This window comes from Pimephales promelas, chromosome 20, assembly GCF_988280905.1.
Source record: "Pimephales promelas chromosome 20, fPimPro1.hap1.1, whole genome shotgun sequence".
NCBI lineage: Eukaryota > Metazoa > Chordata > Actinopteri > Cypriniformes > Leuciscidae > Pimephales > Pimephales promelas.
This window is the reverse complement of record NC_142788.1, coordinates 11,864,873-11,887,133: the sequence shown is the minus strand read 5'-3', so window position 1 is coordinate 11,887,133 and position 22,261 is coordinate 11,864,873. Positions and strand designations below refer to the sequence as shown.

Here is a 22,261-nt window from a genome sequence, read left to right as displayed (position 1 = left end):
ATCTTGTAATCACAACACAATTTCTTTTGTCAAATCAACTTAAATAATTTATTTAGTTCAGATAACATAATATTTTGAGTTTCTGATCATTAAATCAATCTCCTTCATTGTATTAACTCAATTTTTCCATTTCAATGAACTCAAAATTTTAAGGCAACCAGGTTACTTCATTTTTTTTAGTTAAACCAACAATATATTTTTTTTACAGTGTTGAAAAATTAGACATTTGTGCACTTGGGATACTTAGTTGTTTTTTGTTTGTTATAATAATTGATTTATTTCAATTTTGTTTGATCTTTTCCATTTTTGTTTGTTTTCGTTTCGTACTGTAAAAGAAATTGTTGGTTTAACTTAAAAAAATAAGTAACATGGTTGCCTTAAATTTGAAGTTCATTGAAATGGAAAAATTGAGTTAATACAATGAAGCAGATTAATTTAATCACCAGAATCTCAAAATATTATGTTATCTAAACCAGATAAATTATCTAAGTTCATTTGAAAAAAGAAAAAAATGTTGTGATAACAAATCATGAAAAAAAATTTTTATATAAAAAAAGATTTTCATTTGTTCAATTTGTTGTTTAATTCCGTCCAGATGTTCTGATATGACTTGTTAGCTTGACTTCCATCATTGTCTCTGCATGCACAGCCTTTCGCTCGCTTGGTCAATGTGGGCAAAACCTGACCCACACAAACAACCAGCAACTGAAAGAAGGTCAAACTGGGTATACCTCAGAGTCTGATCTGATCTGAATCTGAATCATCACCTCTCTCCAGTTAAAGTGCGTTGATGTGTGCTCCTCTAAGGAGGGTCAGGGCTTTGTATTATGCACTTTTCAAACAGCAAGACCTAATGCAGACTGACAGGCCGGTTAGCAGACGAGTCCTGCGCTATAAGCCAGACATGAATAAAGCCCACAGTGAGACTCCAACAAAGACAGAGGAGTATAAAACCCGCCCACACACACACACACACACAAGCACAAGAGCACTCAGAGAAAGTGAGCTCTCATTGATTATTTTGGCGAAGAAGACCCACAGCTGTGATACAGTAAGTGTTGCCTATATGGGCTATCTTTAAACACAGCCATGTCTATTTTAGTGGATGTTGCCCACATATGAAAAAAGGATAAAAAAAAAAACAAACAGGAAAAATAGGCATCATGACAGCAAGCTGCTCCAGAAAACAAGCCCATTGCTCATCTTATCCATTACTTACTTTACTGGTTGTTCTGTAATTAGTTTGAAACATTTATGTCAAGTGTGACAGCTTTTATTTGATTAAAACTATTGAGTTCTTCAGTGCACATTACAAAAAAGACGTCGACAGTCTAATGGAGGCAGGACAATACAAAAGGCCTACTTTAATTGTATTAATCCCAGAGGGGCAATTTAGCGCAGGCAAACAGAAGCAGACACTGAGACAGACGTGAAGACCTAAAAAGCATTTGGTAAATTAAAAGAGTAGTACATCTTATATAACAAGCTGTGTAATGTACACTGAGGTAATATTCAATGCAATCTTGAATCTACACTTCAAAATCTTGCCGAAAGTAGGTCATCAAGTTACTTTTTGCCTGGTTTTATTGAGTATGAATGACTTCTTTTGTCACATATAGTTTTTAGGGAAGTTTGCAATTTTGGTTGCAGCCTAAACAATTTATTTGAGTGAGTCATTGAATGATTCGTTCAACCACTTTGTTCAAAACGTGTTGCAAATGTTCTGACGTGTCTTTCTTTGAAACTGTTTTGACGAAGCAGCTGGTAATATTTTATCTAAAATTTACAACGCATTCTCACCCCAAGGCATCACCTTTGACCATGCTTCAATATTTGACGTTTTAGGCGCCCTTTAGCGTCACTTACATGACGCGATCCTACGGCGTCATCTAACTGACGCTAAAGGAAAGCGTCAGTTAGAGGACGCGGTTAGGTTTAGGTGTGGGGTGGGGGTAGGGTACACGCGATCCTAGGGCGTCATCTAACTGACGCTAAAGGGCGCCTAAAGCGTCAGATATTGAAGCATGTCCAAATGCTTCCCAAAGCGTCAGTTAAGTGACGCCTTGGGAGTGAGAATGGGCTGAAATTTAAGCTATTCTGCATGAACTTCTGCATTAAAAAGTCAAACAAATGGTTATATATATATATGAGAAAAATATCATAGCCTACTGTGATTTTAGTTTGGAAATTAAAGTTATTGTTCGGCCATGGAATAAAAAAAAAAGATAATTGCGACTTTTTATCTCAGAATTCTGACTTTTTTTCCTTCAGAAAAATTTGAATTGCTAAAAAAGAGTCAGAATTGTGAGATATAAAGTGACAATAGCCTTTTTAAATTTCTATTCCACACTGTAAAAATGAATATGCTTTATCTAATCAAAAAAAAATTAATTAAATGTAACAAATTAGAACTGAGTAATAATGAATCTAATTAATTCCTTAAAAGTTAACCATTTAAAATAAGTACAATTTACACACACACACACACACACACACACACACACACACACACACACACACACACACAAATTCTGAATAACAGATGAATGAAGAACTCTTTATTTTATATTGCCAATATTGAAGACACCTGATGTTAACAGGCAGAATCACTAAAGGAGAAAAAATCATTTAAGTCACCATTATTGTGATCACTGCTTGTTTTAGTTGATCTCTTGACCCATGAGTTTGTTTGGCTGTTATACCCGAGTTATAACAGTCAGATGAACAAATAGATAAGGTTATCTGATGGTGTTGGTTATGTTTTAACATTTTTATTCACAATCAATTGACTGGTAAACTTTTACTCATTACTGGTTAACTTTTAAGGAATTAATTTGATTAATTATCACTCAATTCTAATTTCAATTGAATTAATAAGAGTGCTTGTAATCTATTGCCACAATTTCAATGCTTAGATATAGCATATTCATTTTTACAGTGCATGGCAAAAACAAGCCTCCACAGAAACCAAAAACCACTGCAAGAGAAATGCCATTTCTGCAACTAGACTTTCAAAACCAAACCTTAAAGCTGTAAAACCTCCGCTCTCCCCATATGGCTGCAAGCATAGGAAATCTTAAATATAAATAGGCTACTTCAAATGATAAGGAAACCTGTTCAAATGGAGGAGGAATGTTTCTCTCTCTCGCTAAATCTCTCAGAACTGAACTGTGCCGGTTAACTCTCCATTGGGCGGCCCAACGCGACGAACAGCGTGATGATGTCTCCATTGGGTGGCGCTGATCGGGCTCGCGCAGATGGAGGGATGAGTCTCATCATCACATGGTCCATCCATATGCCCGGAGAAAGTGAGCGATCATCGCTGTCTCTGCGCTCTCGAAACTCAATCAGAGAGTAGGCGGCAGTGCACAGCAGATGAACTGAGAGCCGAAGAGCAGCCATGATAGCGAGCCTGAGCCTGCAGCTGTGTGCGCTGGAGGAGAGCTGAGGAGTGGAAGTCTTTTCTCTTCTCTCTCTCTCTCTCTCTTCTCTTCTCTTCTCGCTGAGGATGGCAGGGATGCTGCGCGCCGCATCACTCTCTCCGGCTCTGTGAAACAAACGCACGGTAAGCGCGCTTCATCTTTCCCTCACGGACCCTGTCTTTACACGGCGAACTTTAAGGGGGTTTTGTCCGTCGTTTGGACGCGTTTTAAGTGTTTGTTGAGCTGAAGTTTACGAGACTCTTATTATGTTTGTCACTTTATATAACTAACGGTCTGTATAGCCTAGTTTGGGTTCAGTCATCATAGACATTTCACAGACTCGGTCAGCCTAAAACGCGATTAAGGCTGATCTGAGGTCTGCTTCTGGAGACACGAGAGCATTGAGTGGAATTTCTGAGCTCATATCGATGTTCTTATTGATTCTGAATTTTCTTGAGAGAGGGGTGGTGAAGGGGAAGAGACTGAGAGTAAATGAATACGGTAAAGATGGTTTAAAGTGTGTCCTCTTGAATGAGTGTTCAGGGCGAAATTCTGCTCTTCTTTTGCTAATAAAAACTACCAAAAAGTACCATGGTAAAACCTATTTTGTGTGGTTATGATGTCATGGTGGGACTAAATGGACTACCGTCATTTATTGGATATGCCCCATTGATTTTTTGGGTGTACCATTTGTTTTCTGCGAATGTGTACCATGGTTATTCCATGTTTTTTGGACATTTTGGGGGAATTTCCACTGTTTTATGTGTATTTACAATGGTAATGTTTACCATCCCTATTAAAAAGTACTGTGACGGCATGGTACAGCGATGATAATAGTGCTTTGAAATATTTATATGAACTAATAATATATGATATGGTGCTCCATTGTAATTAGAATACAAAACATATCAATGGTAGTACCATATATTCAAAAACCGTGTTGGTCCCATTATGTTTTTTTTTGTAGGTATAATGTATTTTTGGACAATTATGATACTGAATATGGTCATCTTCTAGTAGAATGGTATATATATATATATATATATATATATATATATATATATATATATATGTGTGTGTGTGTGTGTGTGTATGTTGTGGTTTATGTAGTTAGTATGATTACAGTGTTAATGAAGTTGCTCTTTTCCTAATGTCTTCATTCTGAGAGTGGAATCAAGGGTGCGTGATTCTTAAGTGTTCAGTTATTCCAGACCCAGCGGGACAGACTTTATTTAAGCAAGAAAGTGACTTAACACCAAGAGCTTATGCCCCCCCACCGCACCCCCCTCCCAGCGCACGCTGACCGAGAAACTGCAAGAGTCTGTCCAATACAGTGAATATGGATGAATGAAATCCTCTTACACTGCAGCTCAAACTCACAGTGTGTGAGTGTGTGAGAGAGATATGCTCTCTACTGAGGGTTTACTGACTGATGAACTGTCTTTTGCACCTTAAAGTGAAAATGAAAGCAGCAACATTTCGAGTCATCAGCAGAAAAAACATATTTGTGTCTGATAAAGAAGTTCTAATGTTGTTATTGGTTGAAAAAAAAAGTTTGTTGAAAGCGCTAGGACAGAAATCAACCGTTCACATTCACAGTTTGGACAGTCCTTCAATCGAAAATGTTGTTATCATGTTCATGTACCCACCCTCATGTCACTCAAAACACGAATTTATTATCAAAATGTCAAACCTGATGGCTTTCAAGTTCACCTGCAATTTTGCATAATTAAAGAAATAATAATTTCTCATGCAATCTTAAGTAATATAATTAAATTAGGGCTGTCAAACGATTAATCGCGATTAATCGCATCCAAAATAAAAGTTTGTGTTTACATAATATATGTGGGTGCACTGTGTATAATTATTTTATATATATATATATATAAATTCACACACATGCATGTATATTTAGGAAAAATATTATTTATATATAAAATATTTATATTTATATATAATATAAATTATATAAACCTATATACAGTATATACATGAAAATATTTCTTAAATATATACAAGCATGCGTGTGTCTTATATACTGTACATATATATATATATATACAGTGCAACCACATATATTATGTAAACACAAACTTTTATTTTGGATGCGATTAATCGTGATTAATCGTTTGACAGCGCTAAATTAAATGAATATATTTAACATGATTCAAGATTATTATATTACTATTAGTATTAATATTACATTATTAGTATAAATTAGTATAAATTATTAGTATAAATTATTATATTATTAGTATAAACACTTTTTTGTCCCCTTTGTTTATGTTTTTGCCGTGCATATGAACCAGCACTGCCACTCGCACATCCACAAAAAAAAAAAATAATAATAATAATAATATAAATTTGAAAAAGGTTAGTGAAAGCCCCTGTACAAATCCAGACCCCTCTTTTGCACATATGCAATTAAGCCCACGTGTAAAATAAACCGCAAACACCATGAAGAGATTCAAAATGGCCCTTTAAGGCCCACCAGCAGCTTTCTACAGTTCAGTTGCTTGACTCTTTATATATTAAACATGCCACATCCTTACAGACGGGCTTCAGTGCATGGCTGCATTTTTAACCACATGACCAACCACATCTGTGTTGTGTGACGTGACTGGCCGCACATGCAAAACCTGCTCTCTCTGGGTTAAACTGAAGGTGCACGAATGGGTCAGTTGGTACTCGCGTTCTGTGTAGGCGCTGTGGGTTTAATATGCACGACAACGCTGTGCACTCTTGCCACTGCTGATGTCAAAGTAGATTCAGGATCAAGTAACACTCGTAAGCTTCTGTATCTTAAGACAGATATGAGCTGAAGTGAGTGAGAGAGAGAGAGAGAGAGAGAGAGAGAGAGAGAGAGAGAGACAAGGAGGGTAAAATGAACAGTCCCTATGGATTGGAGTGGAAATGTGTGACGGTGGGTGGAGGGCACCAGACGCACTGAAAATCCCTTAATAATTAACACTACGCATTTCAAGAGGAGCGGCACAAAGCGAATGGAAACCCGCTGTGTATGTGACAGTTACGCTGGGTGGTCAACATGTTATCTGGAATGGATGAACTGTACTGAGAAGGGTTGGGGGATCTCCTAAAATGAATGAAACATGAAGCTCTTCTTTAAGGTTCTTCAGTGTGTCACCTTAAAGGAATAGTTCACCAAAAAATGAAAACCTCATGTTGTTCCAAACCTGTATGACAACATCAAAGTTCACTGTTTGGTTATGAACATTCTTCAACAACTCTTATTTTTGATCCACAGAACAGGTTTTTTGGGTGAACTATTCCTTAAACTAACCCTTATCTAAGACTTAACCCTTAACTGTTGAGCTACGAAGGACCTTCAACATCTGAAGGCTTCTTGTAGCGTAAAAATATTGAGAACCGAAAACCGTACTTTTAAAGAATATGTCAATGTGAATGAGTCTGAAACAACACTGAGACAATTTTAAATATCTTTTTTTATAGAGGTTTGACATTACTTGAGGGGCAGCCACTGTTATTTAAGTACCATTGAGATACTTTTATAGTTTATATATGTATATATATATATATATATATATATATATATATAATTAGTTTTTTACTCTTGTACTTTCCATTTTAATTCTAAATTTAGATAACATTTTTGTCATTTTGTTGTTTTTTGTTGTTTTTATTTTGTTATAGTTTTTTTTAAATATGTCTGTAGTTTTATGAATTATTAATTATTTCAATTTTTATTCAAGATATTTTAGTACATCATGTCAAATGAAATGAAAATGTCAAATGTTATATATTTGGCAACTATATATGGTAAAATAAATAAATATTAGCTGGAAAAAAGACATAAAAAAGCTCTAGCTGATTTTTTAAATGTTTTTTTTTTCAGCTAATATTTATTTATTTTACAAAACACTGTAATAAAAAAATCATGATTTATAATCACAACATTTTTTTCTTTTGTCAGATGAACTTAAATAATTTATGTGGTTCAGATAACATAATATTTTGAGTTTTTGATGATTAAAGCAATCTCCTTTATTGTCTCTAACTCAATTTTTCCATTTCAATGAACTTAAAATTTTAAGGCAACCAGATTACTTCATTTTTGTAAGTTAAACCAACAATATTTTTTTACAGTGTAGGCCTAGTAACTTTTTTTGATAACCCTGGGGTGAATAAATGATGTCATATTTTTTAAACACTCTAAAAATAATTCTAAAAACAAATAAATGCATGGTTGCAATTTATTTATTTAATTAAACATTTTAAGTTACAAACATTTTGTTGAGCGCTGTTGACATATGTTGATGATTACATTAATGTAATATTGTGTGTATGTAATTTAAACTCAAATTTCTGCGTTAATTGAATTCTTTAAAAATTAAGTTGCAGTGACTTAATAAAATTGTCTTGATACTTTTAGAAACTGGGCAGATAGGAATGGATCAGGAGAATAAATGTTGAAATTAAGTGCTTTTCAGTGAAGGGAAAAACCTGCTAGTGTTTATTCCTGTTATGTTTGACATAAGCGTTTCTGTCTAAGGCGGTTATGCTATTAATAATTTAGAACCACATTAAAGCCCGTTTATGCTGAAATAGTTCTTTGTGTTTGGGTTTATGCTCAACATTAAATCAAATTTGACCATATTTACCTTCATGCTCGCTTCTGGTGTTATTGGGAATAACTCATTATGCTATCGCTTGTCTTCATGAATGTAGACCTGGAAGTAAATGTGTTGAATGATGACACTTACTCTTGTTTTCATAAAACCGAAAAGGCAGGTTTCTAATCAGCACCCAAAAAAGGCTTCCACAAACCAAATAACCCTTATTTGCTGCCATTAATAATCCATTTTTCATAAGAGTCCATTTGTTTCTGGGTTTTTAGAGCACCAGTACACAGATGTTTTCTTTCTGAAACTTTCTGAAAACTTCTCCTGTGGTGTCAGGCTGCAAAACCCTTTCTGAACCTTTACTTTTAAGAGAGCAACCGTGTTATTATTCACACCTGAACAGGAGAATGACCTGCGTGCGTTTGCTTCACAGACATCACCTTCCGTCTGAGAGTCGATGACCCGAGGAACAGCCCTCTCATTTCTCTCGTTCCACCGTTGGATGACAGAAAGTGAGATTCATGTTGCTATTCCTCTCGTCCATGCAGACAGGAACCCCCTCGCTCTCTATTTCTCATCACTGGCTATCATATGGTCAGGAAATAGGAGTGGGCTGCACCAAACTCAATAGGCATTTAAGCACTTAGGAGTATTTCGGGGCCTGTTGTGATACGCATTAGACTAACAGGCTTCATCCATAACACTACACAATATTGATTCATTTCCTCAGGGCAAAGGGCATAATAGCCTTTATCTATTTTCACTCCTTATCACCCTTGTTGCCTAATCACTTTGACTGTTCGCTGCCATTAAAGTGCTTAAAATGCCAACCCCATTGCAAAAATCTGTCAATAACGGGATAAAGCATTCGTGTCAATAGAATGGCGTGAATTTGACATTGGTGTGATGTAACCGCGACATGGATTTAGTTTAGTAACTTTTCGTGGAAGAGGGCAACACAGCCACCGGTTTGCAATAAGCATTGATAGTTCCTACTGAAATATGTGTGTTGTTGTGGTGCGCCGTAATACAGTATCATGAAAATCTGACTTTGACCGTGTTTGAGTGATGTAATCGGGTTGCATCTACCAACCCAGAAAATGTAAAAAAGTGGCAACCCAGTAACTTTGATACTTTGCAAGCATGTCAAAAGCCGATCAGATTTCACTCCCCTTCTGATGTAGGAAGGGGATCTTACTATAATATTACAGCCCCTCAACCCCCTGGGGACCAAGGTGTATTTGTGGTCCTTGAGATGTTCTGACATGGCCTGACATCTGTGCTTTTTAAGTGTCTTATAAACATATTAATGACACAGGTGAAATTACACTATATTTAGCACAAACAGGGCTACCATAATATGTGAGCAACATGTATGTACATGTTTGTATTTTTGAGAGAATATTGTTTATGCGTGGTTATTGAAAAAACAAAAAATGAAAGTTTCTGAAATAAGGCCACAAAACACATACTAAGTCTGCGTCCACAAGACTTTTGTCTTATGGATATTGTGGCCTAGAGTTTTTTCTTCACAATGATCTGAAAATCCTCCTCCGAAAAGAAAAAAGAATTGAAAATTGAAAAGAAAATTCTACTTCCATATAAAGTATTATTTTTAAAGTAGGCCATTTACATTTTTATAATACATATTTCAAAGTTAATGATTCATTATTTTGATATGTGCATTGCATTAGCTTGCATTGGATAACAGTTGATTCGTTTTATTTTTGACAAAACATACTATATATTTAATCTGCACGTTTCCATCCACGGCTTCGCCATTTGGTTTTCTGGGGATAAGAGTGTAACCAGATCTAATGCAATGGCAAAAGTTGGAGCAAAGCATGCAAACTGTTCTGTCGTTCCGTCTGCAAAGACAATAAAAAAAAGTGTCCATCATAACATTGCTATATTACTGAGCTGAAACTACACAGACACATTCTGTGGACACCGTAGGTTTATATTACATCTTGTGAAAAGGGACATAATATGTCATAAGAAGAGGAAATGGTAGAGCTGTGTGGAGAGAGACAGGACACGTACAGATGGTTTTTCTCCAGTCCAAGTGAAGGAACTTTTGAATGTGGTCGCGGTTAATGTGTATTGACCTATTTTTCTGAGGGTGGTCTGAGATCAGTTTTCCATGTCCTCCTTTGGCCCACGCTGAGTCCTGGTTTGTAGTCGGTGTAGCTCACTATAGTAGTGCACAACAGGAAAAGTGCAGCATGTGTGTGAGCTGCAGAGCATCCGTCTAGATAGAAAACACAGCCACAGATCTGAGAGAGAGGTAAAAACTGAGAGAGATGAAGAGATGTTGGTGGTTGTGGAACATGGGTGACAAGGCCACTGATTTTGCTTCTCGGCTAAGAATTATACTGGATATCAAGTACAAAATGTCACAAAACGTTTGGCCAGTATATTACAAAAGCCTGTTTTTGTGTTGCTGTGGTGGCAACAAATCTCAGCACTCTAGGGGGCGCTAGGGGACACATTGACATTTAGGGTCGAGATTTACTAAACAAGGCGAATTTGCGTGAGAGCAAAATCCCACAAAAGCGCCGATGGGAGTGGAAAGTTTTGCGCGTGATCTTCTGACGACACACAAATTAAAGAACACAGACACTCCAGGATCATTATAATGACCAACACAATCTACTACCAAGAGCAGCGCAAATTAGCGTCTGGTTTAAGACATGCTATTTTGGGCTTTAAAGGGTTAGTTCACCCAAAAATGAAAATTAAGTCATTAATTACTCACCCCCATGCTGTACCAACCCGGTAAGACCTTCGTTCGTCTTTGGAACACAAATGAAGATATTTTTGATTAAATTTGAGAGCTGGATCAGTCCTACATAGACTGCCTAAGCGATCGAAACTTGATGGCCCAGAAAGTCAATGAAGAAAATGTTTAAATATTCCATGTGACAACAGTGGCTCAAGTATAAGTTTATCAAGCGATTAGACTACTTTTTGTGCGAAAAAACAACCAAAAATAACGACTTTATTCGACTACTCCTTTTCTTCCTTGTTGGCCTGAAAGGAGACTTCAATAGATTTCCACGACGCATGCGCGAGAATTGCGATCTCCTTCAACTACTTCAGTTCAGTTCTCGCGCATGCGTCGTGGAAATCTATTGAACTCTCGTCTCAGGCCTACAAGGAAGAAAAGGAGTAGTCGAATAAAGTCGTTATTTTTGTTTGTTTTTTCGCACAAAAAGTATTCTCGTCGCTTGATAAAAATACATAAAAATATAAATATTGATTGACAAAAATATCTTCATTTGTGTTCCGAAGACGAACGAAGGTCTTACGGGGTTGGAACAACATGAGGGTGAGTAATTAATGACTTAATTTTCATTTTTGGGTGAACTAACCCTTTAAATAATGGCGCAAATACCAGTAAATTGACAAGATCAAACCTTAGTGAATCACTTGCATGATTCATTTGAATACTCTCCTCCCGCAAATTTTGTGTCTGAAAGGGAAAGAACGTTATGCTTCGGCTCTGCGGATGAATATAGATCATGCTTTACAATGAACTCTGTTAGAGAGCTACATATGGCAATTCATCTGTTCAATAATATACCTTACTCGCCTGTTGAGTTATACAAATGCATCTCGCATCACTTTCACAACTTTTCAAATCCCTCAGTTCTCGCCATCTCCAAAAAGCTAAGCCAATGTTGATTCTGGTTTTATTACGAGCTCTCTTTATACCAGCAGACTCTCCTCTGTTCAGTGTTTGTTTAAAATGGATGATTCCCGGAGGTTTGGAGAATTAGCTGACCCATGTCAATCTTTCTCGCTGATTGTGACAAATAACTAACCTCTGACACTCTCACATATATAAACACTTACGTATAATAGGCTTACCATAGTGACTCAGGGTAAGACTAAACATGTTTTGGAAAAAGGATTCATGAAAAAAAAGTTGCTACATTTATTTAAGTACAATCAACTTGGATGTTCGAGTCATTTCAACTTAAATTACATTAAACTGACTTTAATTTGTTGAATCTTATATAAAAAAAAAGTTGAAAACTGCTTCAACTTATTTTGTTGAGTTAAAGCAATGTAAAATGTACCATGTCATACATTTTTACAGTGTAAAACAATAATTTTATTCTTTTTGAACAAATATACTATCAATACAGATGCTGTTTTTTCACTGTGTGCCCCCTAAGACAATTCCACAGAGTTTCCTACTCATAATTACGACTTTGAATTGACGTTTATGTGTTGCTTAACTCGTAAATGCGATCTTTCTGACCTATAACTTGGATGTTCCCTACACATGCGTCAGTGTCTGAAGACCCAACAGTCTATTACTCACCAATGTGTGCAAAAACAACAGGATGTGCTGTATGAAAACAGATTATGAAATGCAGTTGAATGGAACCATGGAGACCGAGATCAAGACATTGCATTGTTTATTTATAGTTTATTTACAATCACATAATCTCTGTGCCGTCGCCCTGGCAAACCGTAACTGCATCCTTATCAAAACAACACCTACACGTTGTTGCGAGTCTGCAGTTTGCCAGGAGGTGAAAGAGTGAGACGGTGTGAGGTAGGAAATCAGTTGTGGTAGTTCAAAGAAGCTGCGGTCTTACAAATGAAGAGCATGGAGGAACACGCTCACACACACACACACACACACACACACCCTTGCTGCGCTGTCCCCTTTTACCAGTGTGTCATGTGAAGCAACTGCAGACACCAGTGCAAGTCTATTTTTAGCAAGCGCCTGCAAGACGCAAGCACATATGTTGAAATGCTGCTCAGCTGTGTAGCGCTGTTAGCTTTGCATAGCTATCTTTTGCTCAAGATTTTGAATGGTAATAGGAATATGTTGTTTGAAGTGTGCCTATTTTTATGCACTTGCGGAATGTGCAGACTGGAGGGTCTATCTTAGTCATTCTGCTATGCACTCTCAGAAAAAAGGTACAAAAAACTGTAACTGGGGCTGTACCTTTTCAAAAGGCAAACTTTTGTCCATTTTAGGTGCTAATATGTACATTTCAGGAGCTGATATTTACATTTTAGGTCCTAATATGTATATTTTAAGTGCTAATATGTACATTTTAAGTGTTAATATGTCCATTTCAGGTTCTAATATGTACATTTTAGGTCATAATATGTACATTTTAGGAGTTAATATGTACATGTTAGGTGCTAATATGTATGTTTTAGGTTCTAATATGTACATTTTAGGAGTTAATATGTGAAGAGTTCAGATGCAAAAGCCTCTAAATGCCATTTGAAATTTTCATCTTTAATGATGATTTTTATCAAACTTGTATATTTAAGTTCAGTAATTTCACTTAAATGGCAATGATAATTACCTATTAATTGTTATTTAAGTGAAATTACTGAACTTAAATATACAAGTTTGATAAAAATCATCATTAAAGATGAAAATTTCAAATGGCATTTAGAGGCTTTTGCATCTGAACTCTTCATGTACATTTTAGGTGCTAATATGTACATTTTAGGTGCTAATATGTACATTTTAGGTGCTAATATGTACATTGTAGGTGTTAATATGTACATTTTAGGTGCTAATAAGTACATTTTAGGTGCTAATAAGTACATTTTAGGTCCTAATATGTACATTTTAGATGCTAATATGTACATTTTTAGGTGCTAATATGTACCACTAAGGTACCAATATGCAGCCTTTAGGTACAAAAGTGTACCTTTTGAAAAGGTACAGCCTCAGTGACAGCTTTTGTACCTTTTTTTCTGAGAGTGTAGTTTGTGTGATGCTGAGGACTCTTTTCATACTTCACAGTTTGGTGTCCTGGATTTAAACTAAAGCATTAAATACTATATATTGTTTTTTTAACTATTAAATATGGTAGGGTAGCTAGAGTCTGTAGTACACGTAAACTGTAGTTATAAATATAATATGCAGTTGACTGCATTCATCAAGTTCAAAAATTCTATGTTTATATATATATATATATATATATATATATATATATATATATACTGTGTGTATGTGTGTATATATATATGTTTATTAATAACTAAAATTCAGCATTTGGTCCCAAATTAGCTATCCTACTCTCTGAGTGACATGTTAATCGGCTAAATCGTCAACTCTGTTACTTACTCATCCTGATCCATTTCATTTTAATGTAGAGATTCCAATTGTATTCCAAGTCCCAAATTTTAGAAATGAATAGAAAATCAAACAGCTCATAAAATATTTAGCTTGACCTCCTAAAGTTGACAATCAGTGTCATTTCATACATTTTTTGAGCATCATCTTTATTTGTCAGTTTTGAGTCATGTTTTACACCCTATTCACAGATTGAGCCTAATTTATCAGCAAGGTATTAGACTCTTAAAGAAGCTCTTTCATTCCCGAGTATAGCAGGTGAGGCTTTTACTAAAGTCATTGGAGGATGAGAGGGCTCTATTTCTGGAGTTTTCTTTGTTGAATTAATTTTGTTTATTTATGCATGCACCTCCACATGAAAGCATCCCGCGGTCCCTAGTGGAACTGATGAGTTGTGGAATGAGAGGCGTTTTAGCTCTCTCTCTCTCTCTCTCTCTGTCTGATTCACTTCTCTCACTTCTTCTGTTCTTTGGACCCGTTTTTCCTTCTGTCTTCCTTTGCCGATGAATGGAAAGGTCACTAAAGCGTTCATTCCCAGTGTGGTTGTGTTTTATTGAACGTGATGAATAGATTTGTGTCGTATCGATTCCTCTGATCAATAGGTAGAGTGTTCTGAGAACTACAGAGGACTCTAATGATTGTTAGTAACCCAATTAGCTGCACAAAAAAAAAACAGATTATGAATTATTCATGCCGTTATGCTTGCCTGCCATATCAAAAATAAACTAAACACTATTATCAAACTGATTAGTGGTGAGCAAGGTCAATGAATGTCAGTTTTCATTATTAGTTTCATGACTTAGAATGTGGCTCGACCGTCATAGTTTTTTTGAGCTATACAGCAATTTCTGTCTGTCCAATTAGTGAGTTTACACGAAGTCCCTTTAAAGGGATAGTTCATCCAAAAATGAAAATTCTGTAATTAATTACTCACCCTCATGCGATTCCAAACCTGTAAGACTTTTGATCATCTTCAGAACACAAATGAAGATCTTTTTAATTTAATCTGAGAGCTTTTTGTCCCACTATTGACAGATACACAACACACCGCTTTCAAGGCCTAGAAATGTAGTAAAGTGCACTTTGAAATAAATTTTTGGTATGTTTTAGCTTACCTCAGGGGCATCTAAGATGTAGTTGTCTTTGTTTCCGCAGTATTTTCAATTTTAATATTTTTAGGTCAAATCATTTGTGTCTATCAGTCATATAATGGAGGTCTATGGTCACCACCTCAAAGAGGATGCACAGCGAAGTCCAAATTAAACGTGATTTAATGACTCGTAAATGTAAGTACACATTGATGGCCTAAGACACGAAACGAGCGGTATGTGTGAGAAAACTAACAGTATTTATATTATTTTTACCTTAATTTCCAAAGAAATTAAGGTTTTTGATTAAAAAAAATTCCAGGATTTTTCTCCATTTAATGGACTTCAATGGGAACCAAACGGTTCAAAGTCAAAATGAGAGTTTCAGTGCAGCTACAAAGGGCTTTAAACGACACCAGACGATGACTAAGGGTCTTATATATCGAAACTATGGCTCATTTAAAAATAAATGAAAAAGTTTACGTTTTATAAGCACAAATGCTCGCCTTGCTCTGTTCTGTGATGAGCGTTCGTGACTCTCCTGTTCAAACTCGTTCATCAAAATGAACAAATCTTCGTTGAATGAACCAAATGACTCGAAAAAAGACTCGGTCTTTTCCCGTAATCAAAAAAAACGTATTTTTGATTAAATGCAATACATTTTCTCATATTCTCTCGTTATTTCATCTGACTCCATAAATGAAAAGGTTTTTTAATGATATCTGTGCATCATTAAATATAAGCGAATGCTTGAATATTCCTTTTAATGAAAATAATGTCAGAGTCCGTTGGATTAAAATCAAATGCGTGCAATTTATTATGTGCTGTAATTTCATAATCAGTTCAAAGATGATCAATACAAAACATCAAATGCTCTGGAATAAAGAGAAGAGATACGAACCCGACATTAGGAAATACATGAAGGCGACTCACGGCTGATCTGAGATACAAAAAGGCCTCTTGCTACATTTCATTGTATAGACAGAAACTTCTTTCACACGGAAACATGTAACAATGGTAATTTTTAGTCAGAGCTTACACCTTTTGAGAATTGGAGGGTTTAACCATCCCACCCTCCTTTGTGTGTATGTCATCTCTAAACTCTTAAAAACCTTAGTACCTTTTGTTTTACTGATTTGTAAATGAGACATTTGTACCAGTCGCACTGAGACATTTCAAATGATACTAAACATGTATAAAACTCGATGATAATCATTAGATACTTGGGAGGGAGTTTTTGGTGATCTTCGCATAGGGGAGAGGGAGAGCGATTGGGGGATGAGGGATGTAGGTTAGGTGAGACTTTTGTCTCAAATGGTGAGTTCAAATGGTAATTTCCAGAGTGGTCGTTCCTCAACCAGTTCTTCCAGTTTCTCCAGTCTTACACCTGACATCTTTGAAAGAAAGATGCAATGATTAAAGCATCCATGGCCAGTATATAATTATAAAATATGACATGATTTTAAAAGTGAACTATAACATTGACCATGCAATACACTTTAACTTATTTAGTGCTAATAAAATTATTAAGCCTATTTGTGGAGAGAGATGTTTATAATGTGATAATATGTAAAGTCATCGTGTGATAAGGAAATATGACTAGGCCTAAACTTCTTGTTCTGAGCAGGTGTTGCCTGTAAAACTGTTGGCTAAGTTATGGACACTCATGAAAAACTAATTATCTGGGAAATATTCTCTAACAGCAGTCAAGTTGTCATTGTTTGTGTCAAACAATTTGAGAATTTGGTGTATTATTAAAACAGGTGATCATCACTTAGTCTGTGCTCAAAGTGATGCTCGAGCTTTCCTCAGTGGGTAAACGAAACTTTCAGAAGATGTTGTAGCTGAATCACGTGAACAATTCCAGGATATGTTAAATCTTACCCAGATACAATTGTGCTATTTTCTGATTGGCTATTGTGTAGCCCCTTTCTTTTTTTTGATTGGCTGATAAGTGGCAAGCTCGAACAAGAACTCCAGGGGAGACGCGCTTGATTCCTGCTGGTTCCACAATGAGAGCGGCGTGGCCGGAGACATTTAGGGCGCTACAGGCATATTAAATATATTATAAATAGTTTTTCCGCATGAAAAATACAATGGTGGCGGGAGTGCGTGACAAAAGACCGAAATGAGCGACTGTCCGGCTCAATGCGTGAAACTTGGGAGTCCTGTTGATGTAGATGTTGTTGTGTGAACGTGCATTGGAGATTAATATTTTGTATATAAAGTGGTAAATTATGGGGTTTTTTTGCGAAAAAAAAAGCACTTGTGTCGCTTAAAATTGAGGTTTAACCACGTGGATTTCTTTAATGATGTCTTTACTACCTTTCCGGGGCTTGAAAGTGGTAGTTGCGTAGACTGTCAATGGAGGGACGAAAATCTCTCAGATTTCATCACAAAGATCTTTATTTGTGTTCCAAAGATGAACGAAAGTCTTACAGGTTTAGACAACATCAGGTCGAGATAATTAATGACTGAATTTTCATTTTTGGGTGAACTATCCCTTTAGGGCAAGTCCTTTCAGTTGGCGGCCATCTTTAAATTGCCTCTGTCATTTCAGTCATGCAAGTACAGCTCATACCTCTTCGAATAGGAAAACATCAGATTCTCCAAAATTGTTCACCACACTCAGTACACCACACTTTACACAATGAGTAAATTTCATTTTTGAAATCACCTATGAAATCTGACAACAACTCTCATAAATGTTGGTTTTAAATGCTCAAATCATGACAAAAAAAATATTTTTCATTTTCAGGCTGGAACGGCCAATTGCGCATGCGCACGTCCCTGAGTTTTTCTACAGCAAGCTGAGCTTCAAGCGGAAGACACGATGATTGTACCGATTGGCTCTTTAATTTAGAAGGCGGGACTTATTCCACCATATTGTGCATTGCACTAAAGTCGGTTTGGTTTACATCACTTGTAAGGCAAATACTACGTCAAATTAAACTTTTTTTTCCAAATAGTCCTGGCTTTTAATCTGTAATGTACCTCATTAACATCGAAAAGGAGATTTGTTTGCACTGAACAAATAACAATGGCATAATTTGCATATGTAAATTCCATTCCATAAATACTTATGCAAAGTGAATGAGACGAAATGCCCCGGAGTGAGAAGAGAGGTTAAGGAAAGATGGATGGACAGATGAGCGGTTGGTCAAATTCAGCTGGGACTACATTTTTCATAACTCTGTCAGGCGTAAACCTGCCATGGCTTTCAAGCAGCATAAAATCAATGAGTGCACCATTAACCTGCGATTGCACCGGCTCACTCCACCGCTCCCGCCCATAGTTCATGACCGCATGTGAACACCTCACACAGCTGTGGCAAAGACAAATAGACGGAGAGCGCTTTATGTACAGGGACAAATAGAAGAACATCAGAGATACAGCTTCCAAACTGCTATGAGATTGAATAATATATGTTTTTAAATTACAGATTACAGTGACAAAAGATCTTAAAGCTACAATATGTAAGATTTTTGTAATAAAATACCCCAAAATCACTTGCACAGAGTGATATATTTCCTGCAGTTGTGTACTTACAATATCCCAAAAGTTTCGAAAATTTTTTAATTTCAGTTTGAAAAAATGGCCAGTCCCCGATCAGTTGTCGCCTGTCAATGACGTAATATCCGCGTTATCCCTGGTTTCCGCTCTTACTGCCATAGTAACCATGGCGACAGACGTGGACAACTGCGTTACGTCTAGCGGCGGCACATGGCATGCAGACTTTGGGACAAAAGGAGAACTAAAGCGAGGATGAATATCAGCGTGGCGTTTTCGAGATGCCGAGAGCTCCACGTGCGTGGCTAACTTTGACTTGACGAGACGCCGCTCTTGGATGTACTTTATTAGACAAGTTTCATAATTCTGCTTATGTGTCAACAATCTACGCCTTTGTTATTGTAAGAGGTAAGCGAACCCTAGTGACGAAATAAATTAAATATTGTAGCTTTAAAGGAATATTGTGGGTTATACATCTGAATATATAAAATATATTATAATATATATGAATATATATTTTTTCTTTTATTTTTTAAATGGATTGGTTTATATAACCTTTTGACAAAATATTTAAAAAAAATTATAAAAGTTTAAAGTGTAAAATGTTTTAGGTTTTGTATCATATTTGATATATCATTTGGAGAAAAAATAAGATGAAATTAATTACTTGTAAATCATTATATGTTTTAAAATCAAATTAAGTGATCTTGAGGTTGCAGAAAGGCCCTATATAAAATAAACATTATTGTAATCATTGAGATACTTATACCAGTATAGCAGACTTCTTGCAGAAAATGCATATAAATATCAATAAGTTGACCTTGCTCTCCTCTAATCAGTTTGATAACAATGTGTTTAGTTTATTTTTGATATGGCAGGCAAGCATAACTTCATGAATAATTCATAATCTGTTTTTTGCAGCTAATTGGGTTACATAAGTTGTCAATATCTCTTAAAATAATTTCTCCTTATTAAGGAGATTTTTAAATGCTTAGTTTTATAATAAAAGTGCTGCAGTTTTGAGGTCAAAACATGAAGTTAAAGGAGTAGTTCATTTAAAAAAAAAAACTTTTGCTGATAATTTACTCACCCCTTGTCATCCAAGATGTCCATGTCTTTCTTTCTTCAGTCGTAAAGATTGAAATTTTTCTCCATATAATGGACTTCAATGGGAACCAAACGGTTCAAGGTCCAAAAGACAGTTTCAGTGCAAACTGCAAACTGTTCAAAGGGCTTTAAACGATTCCAGATGATGAATAAGGGTCTTATCAAGCGAAACGATCGCTCATTTAAAAAAATAAATAAAAGAGTTTATGTTTTATAAGCACAAATGCTCGCCTTGCTCTGTTCTGTGTGACTCTCCTGTTCAAACTTATTCATCAAAATGAACGAATCTTTTTTGGAGTCTTTTTGTTCATTTTGTTTGTTGAATGAACCAAATGACTCAAAAAAAAGATTTGTTCATTTTGATGAACGAGTTTGAACAGGAGAGTCACGAATGTTCATCACAGAACAGAACAAGGTAAGCATTTGTGCTTAAAACTTACACTTTTTTATTTATTTTTGAAATGAGCGATCGCTTCGCTTGATGAGACCTTTATTCATCGTCTGGTGTCATTTAAAACGCTTTGAAGCTGCACTGAAACTCTCATTTGGACCTTGAACCGTTTGGTTCCCATTGAAGTCGATTATATGGAGAAAATCCTGAATGTTTTCATCAAAAACCTTAATTTCTTTTCGACTGAAGAAAGAAAGACAAGGACATCTTGGATGACATGGGGGTGAGTAAATTATCAGCAAAAGTTTTTTTGAAAAGTGAACTACTCCTTTAATGGTGGCTTGGGGTAAAAATGCACCCCAAATTCAGGATAAGTGGACAAAAAATGCCCTTGTACGATTAAGATCTATTATGACTATCACGATTAAAGTGAAATGATTGAAATGATGATTGCTGCGTGTCGGCTGGTTCACGCCTTGCCGTCGTCCAAACCTGACAATGGACACCTCGTCGGGCATTAAACCTTTACATAAAGTATTGCAATTGAAGTCTATGGGGCAAGTAGCCTACTGTAAGTTTGGGGGTTTGAAACCAGAAATGTTTTTTTGATCTATATTGTCAAAATCATCCTTTCGCTCAAAGAAACTTCTAGACATATGCATAAAGATGAGGTGGAAAATCATCCGGAATATGCTTTTTCTAGAACAAAAAATCAAAATCTCTTTGAGGGTTGAGGTTTGATGGAGTTTTAGTGGGGGTTATTAAAGACGCTCCCTTTGTCTTTTTGCTGCATATCGTACACTTCAAGCGTCTCACACGGCTGTTATATATTATTCATGTGAGAATTATGTAACATGCTTTCGTTGTGAAGTGTCATGAAGATTGTGAGGAGTTTGTTCAGCTTCAGGTTCACAGATCTGATCGTGGATGGAAAAGACAGTTGCACTTTATACTGCCGTAGACAATCACCCGTCGCTCTGCTTTGTTCTCCTGCTGGAAACAGCGCTGAAAGGCCCTCGTGTGTTTCATGTGTTTGATCACGATGTGTCCTGGTTGCAGTGGTGTGTGTGTGGGCGTGGGTTCGTGCGCTGATGTGGAGGCAGGGTGGAGGTTGCCTGCACCTTTGCAGAAGAAGGTGGAAAGTGGGTGAGTCATCCAAAATTAAACCACAAAGGCAAGAGTGGATTTGTGCGCTGTGGGGCTGCGTCTGCACACACACACACACACACACACACACACACATACACTCCTGATGATGCAGGTTAATTAATGATTAACCTGCCATTTGATGGAATAATGAAATCCCGTTTGTCTAAATTAAGATTTTATTCACTACTCAAAATCACAAAACAGGTCAGACTCCTGTCCGGTCCGATTTAAAATGAAGTAACTTTTTTAAATGCAGTTTTAAACTTTTTTTTTTTTTCAAATAGGATTTCTTAAAATACTATGTATATTTTTTTATTAAATTGAAATTTAAACATATTATTCATATTTGTTATGTTTATACTATGCCTATTTATTAAATGCTATATTATATGAGTATATGCAAATATTTACATTTCTTTTTTATTAAATTGATTAAAATGTATTAATTGTATTGTATTATAAATATAATATTAAATAATAATAATGTTTATTGTATTGTATATAATACAATAATATAATTGTATTAATATTATAAATGAAATTATAGAACATATATTTTTAAATTGTATATATATATATATATATATATATATTATATATTTTAATATAATATATATTTTAATATAATAAATATATATTATATATTTTTAAATTGATATGAAAAGTGCTATGCCTCATTCATTAATATGTTGTATATATATATATATATATATATATATTGTATATATATTTATACAGTATATTCATATTAAAACATACACAAATAAATGTATATGCATGTATGTATATATATATATATATATATATATATATATATATATATACATACATATTAGGGCTGTGAAACGATTAATCATGATTAATCA

At 35.6% G+C, this 22,261-nt stretch overlaps 1 protein-coding gene across 1 annotated transcript in view; it reads left to right on the top strand.

Annotated features, from left to right (window-relative positions):
* The first annotated feature begins 3,258 nt into the window (after positions 1 to 3,258).
* The window catches only part of LOC120488369 (uncharacterized), a 64,699-nt gene continuing 45,696 nt past the window's right edge, over positions 3,259 to 22,261 (top strand). The window contains exon 1 of the mRNA XM_039685065.2: positions 3,259 to 3,565. The gene's annotated coding sequence lies outside the window, so the exon portion shown is untranslated. The remainder of the gene's footprint in view (positions 3,566 to 22,261) is intronic.